Consider the following 5,221-nt stretch of genomic DNA (forward strand, 5'->3'; position numbering starts at 1 on the left):
TCATCTAAGACAGGACAAGCTCCTTCCACCTATGAGTCTGTAAAATAAAAAACAAGTTATTTACTTCCAAGATACAATGGGAGTACAAGAACTGGGTAAATATTCCCATTCCAAAAGAGAGAAACTGGCCCCCAGAAAAGGGGCTACAGGCCCCATGCAATTCCAAATGCCAGCAGGACAGTCATTAAGTCTTAAAGCTCCAAAATAATTTCCTTTGACTTCATGTCTCACATCCAGGATACGCTGATGAAAGAGGTGGGCTCCCAAAGCCTTAAGCAGCTCTGGCTCTGTAGGTTTCCAGGGTTCAGCCCCCAAGGTTGCTCTCACAGGCTGGTGTTAAATCCCTATGGCTTTTCCAGGCATAGGGTGCAAGCAGTCAGTGGATCTACCATTCTGGGGTCTGGAAGACAGTGGCCCTCTTCTCACAGCTCCATTATCAGTGCCTCAATGGAGACTTTGTGTGGGGGCTTCAACCCCACATTTTCCCTTCACATTGCCCTAGTAGAGGTTCTCCATGAGTGCTCCACCTCTGCAGCAGGCTTCTGCCTGGACATTCAGGCTTTTCCACACACCCTCTGAAATCTAAGTGGAGGTTCCCAAGCCTCAGCTTTTGCACTCTGCATAACCACAGGCTTCACATCATGTGGAAGCTGCCAAAGCTTACAGTTTGTATCCTCTGAAGGAGTGGCCAGTGCTGCATCTGGGCCCCTTTGAGCCAAGGCTAGAGCTGGAGTGGCTGGGATGAAGGGAGCATGTCCTGAGGCTGTGTAGGGTGGCAGGGCCCTGGGCCTGGCCGACAAAACCATTCTTCCCTCCTAGGACTCTGGGCCTGTGATGGGAGGGGCTGCCGTGAAGGTCTTTGAAATGCCTTCAAGGTCTTTTCCCCATTGTCTTAGATTGATGTGGTTTGGCTCTGTGTCCCCATCCAAATCTCATCTTGTAGCTCCAATAATTCCCACGTGTTGTAGGAGTGACCTGGTGGGACATAACTGAATCATGGGGGTGGGTTTTTCCTGTGCTGTTCTTGTGATAGTGAATAAGTCTCACAAAATCTGATGGTTTTAAAAAATGGGAGTTTCGCTGCACAAGCTCTTCTCTCGTCTGCTGACATGTGAGACATGCTTTTCACCTTCTGCCATGACTGTGTGGCCTCCCCAGCCAGGTGGAACTGTAAGTCCACCTTCTTTTGTAAATTGCCCAGTGTTGAGTATGACTTTATCAGCAGCATGAAAACAAACTAATACAGTAAAGTGGTACTAGCGAAGTGGGGCATTGCTGAAAGATAACCAAAAATGTGGAAGCAACTTTGGAGCTGGTTAACAGGCAGAGGTTGGAACTGTTTGGAGGGCTCAAAAGAAGACAGGAAAATGTGGGAAAGTTTGGTACTTCCTGGATACTTGTTGCATGGCTTTGACAAAATTGCTGATGCTGATATGAACAATAAGGTCCAGGCTGAGGTGGTTTCAGATGGAGATGAGGAACTTGTTGGGAACTGAAGCAAAGGTGACTCTTGCTATGCTTTAGCAAAGAGACTGGAAGGATTTGGCCGCTGCCCTAGAGACCTGTGAAACTTTGAACTTGAGGGAGATGATTTAGGGTATCTGTCAGAAGAAATTTCTAAGCAGCAGAGCCTTTAAGATGTGTCTTGGGTGCTGTTAAAGGCATTCAGTTTTATAAGAGAAGCAGAGCATAAAAGTTCAGAACATTTGCAGCTGGACAATATGATAGAAACAAAAATCCCATATTCTGAGGAAAAACTAAAGCCAGCTGCAGAAATTTGCATAAGTAACGGGGAGCCAAATGTTGCTCCCAAGACAATGGGGAAGATGTCTCTAGGGCATGTCAGAAGTCTTCATGGTGGCCCCTCCCATCACAGGCCTGAAGGCCTAGGAGAAAACAGTTTCGTGGGCTGGACCCAGGATTCTCGTTCTGTGTGCAGCCTAGGGACTTTGTACCTTGGGTCCCAACTGCTCTAGCCATGGCTAAGGGGCCAATGTAGAGCTGGGGCCATGGCTTCAGAGGGTGCAAGCCCCAAGCCTTGGCAGCATCCATGTGGTGTTGAGCCTTGCAAGTGCACAGAAGTCAAGAATTAAGACTTGGTAACCTCCACCTAGATCAGAGAATGTATGGAAATGCCTGGATGTCGAGGCAGAAGTTTGTTGCAGGGGCGGGGCTGTCATAGAGAATCTCTTCTAGGGCAGTGCAGAAGGGAAATGTAGGGCTGGATCCCCTACACAGAGTCCCTACTGGGGCACCACCTACTGGAGCTGTGAGAAGAGAGCCACCATCCTCCAGACCCCAGAATGGTAGATCCACTGACAACTTGCACTGTGCTCCTGAAAAAGCTGCAGACACTCAATGCCAGCCCTTGAAAGCAGCCAGGAGACAGGCTGAACCCTGCAAGACCACAGGGGTGGAGCTGCCCAATACCACAGGAACCCACCTCTTGCATCAGCATGATCTGGATGTGAGAGATGCAGTGAAAGGAGATCATTTTGGAGCTTAAAGATTTGACTGCCCCCCTGGATTTTGGACTTGCATGGAGCCTGTAGCCCCTTTGTTTGGTCAGTTTATCCCATTTGAAACAGCTGTATTTATCCAATGACTGTACCTCTGTTGTACCAAGGAAGTGACTAACTTGCTTTTGATTTTACAGGCTCATAGGTGGAAGGGACTTGCTTTGTCTCACATGAGACTTTGGACTCTGGACTTTTGAGTTAATGCTGAAATGAGTTAAGACTTTGGGGGATGGTTGAGAAGGCATGATTGGTTTTGAAATATGAAGACATGATATTTGGGAGGGGCTGGGGTAGAATGATATGGTTTGGTTCTGTGTCCCTACCCAAATCTCATCTTGTAGCTCCCATACTTTCCATGTGCTGTGGGAGAGACCTGGTGGGAGATAATTGAATCATGGGGCAGGTCTTTCCAGTGCTATTCTCCTGATAGCGAATAAGTCTTACTAAATATGATGGTTTTAAAAAACGGGAGTTTTCCTGCACAAGCTCTTCTCTTGTCTGTTGCCATGTTGAGGTGTGCCTTTCACCTCCCACCATGATTTTGAGGCCTCCTCAGCCACGTGGGATCGTAAGTCCAATAAACTTCTTTCTTTTATAAATTGCCCAGTCTCAGGTATGTCTTTATCAGCAATGTGGAAACAGACTAATACATGGATATTAGCACTTGGCTCCTCTTTATTTAGGAAAATTTCTGTAGCTGTCTTGAAAATGAGATTGTCTAAATTCCTGTCTTGAAAATGAGATTTTCTTTTCTGCCACATGGACAGGCTGCAATTTTCCAAACTTTTACTCTCTTTTAAATGTAAATTCCCATTTCAGGTCATGTTGTTGCTCACATATGTAAGCATAGGCTGTTAGAAGTAGCCAGGCCACATCTTGAATGCCTGCTGCTTAGAAATTTCTTCCACCAAATACCCTAAATCATCACTCTCAAGTTCAGAGTTCCACAGATCCTTAGGGCAGGGGCATAATGCCTCCAAATTCTTTGCTAAGGCATAACAAAAGTGACCTTTGCTCCATTTCCCAATAAGTTCCTGATTTCCACTTAAGACATCCTCATCCTGGACTTTGCTGTCCATATCACTATCAGCATTTTGGTCAAAACTATTCCACAAGACTCTAGGAAGCTCCTAACTTCCCCTCATCTTCCTGTCTTCTGAGCCTTTCAAATATTTTCAGCCTTTACCTGTTACCCAGTTTGAAAGTTGCTTCCACATTTTCAGGTCTCTTTATAACAATGCCCCACTCCCAGTACCATTTTTTGTATTTGTCCATTTTTGCACTGCTGTAAAGAAGTACCTGAGACTGGATAATTTGTAAAGAAGAGAGGTCTAATTGGCTCACAGTTCTGCAGGCTGTGCAGGAGGCATGGTGGCATCTGCTTCTGGGGAGGCCTCAGGGTACTTTTACTCATGAAAGAAGGCAAAGCAGGAGTGGGCATCTTACACGGCAGGAGCAAGATCAAAGCAGGGGGAGGGGCCACACACTCTTAAACAACCAGATCTCATGACAACTCTGTCATGAGACAGCATCAAGGGATGGTGCTAAACCATTCATGAAGGATCCACCCCCATGATCCAATCACCTTGCACCGGGCCCCACCTCCAACATGTGACATTATAATTTGACATGAAATTTAGGTGGAGACACAGATCCAAACCAGGGAGGAAGCTGAGAAAGCCTGGGGCAGCCATAGAGCCACCATCAAGCCTGACCCTGAGTGAAGGAAAGAGGAGGGGGTTAGGTGGAAGTGTGTGCAGCCCAAGGAACATGTGGTAAGGCTATCAAGATTTCCTGTGCCAAAGTCAGTGTCAGAGTTGACTTGAGCCTCCCATTATTGAGCCTGCCTTGGTCTGTCACACTGGGAGCAGCCTACTCTTCACACACAGAGTAACCTCATTGCAAATACAGCAGTGAAATTGTGAGTGAAGCTGTGGGTCTGTCATGGCAGGTAAATGGGTGCATTACTTGGCTGTAGCACAGAATGGGGTAGAATTTGTGTAGAAGCTGGCATTGGTGTTTGATCTTAACGTATCATGAGAACATAGAGATGAGAGAGAAAAGTGTTTCAGGAGTTTTTATCAAGGCTGCACTACGTAGGTATGATTGAGTATGTCATTGGCCACTGCTGATTGAACTCTATCTCCAGGCCCATTCCTCTCGCAGGAGGTCAGGGTTTGGGGCTGAAAGTTCCAACCATCTAATTCTGCAGGGTTACTCTGGCTGGGCCAGCTGCTCCCTTGAAACATCTGAGGGGCCACCTTAAGTCACCTTTTTAGCATAAACTCAGATATAGTTGAGAAGAGCTCACTATAAATAACAAAAGACACTCCTTTATTTCAGGAAATTCCAAGGGTGTTAGGAATTCTGTGCAAAGACCAAATCTACAGTATATTTTTGTGATATTAAAAATTATATGCTTGGTCCTCATCCCAGTCTCCTGGCATACAACTCCTAAAATCCTTGGAATATTTAAAGTGATAAGTGTTTTTTGTATGCTAATGATTGACTGATGGTTGGAAGCCCCTAGTTGGTTAGCTTCTGGATGGGGGCAGGTCAGCAGAAAGACTGAAGCCTGATTAGAGGGTTGGGACTTCCCAATCACACACTCATCCCACTCTCAACTTTGGGGGTAGAGAAGCACTGAGGGTAGCTGAAGTTGATCACCAATGGTCAACTATCTAATCAATCATGCCCATGTA

This window comes from Chlorocebus sabaeus, chromosome 9, assembly GCF_047675955.1.
Source record: "Chlorocebus sabaeus isolate Y175 chromosome 9, mChlSab1.0.hap1, whole genome shotgun sequence".
Lineage (NCBI taxonomy): Eukaryota > Metazoa > Chordata > Mammalia > Primates > Cercopithecidae > Chlorocebus > Chlorocebus sabaeus.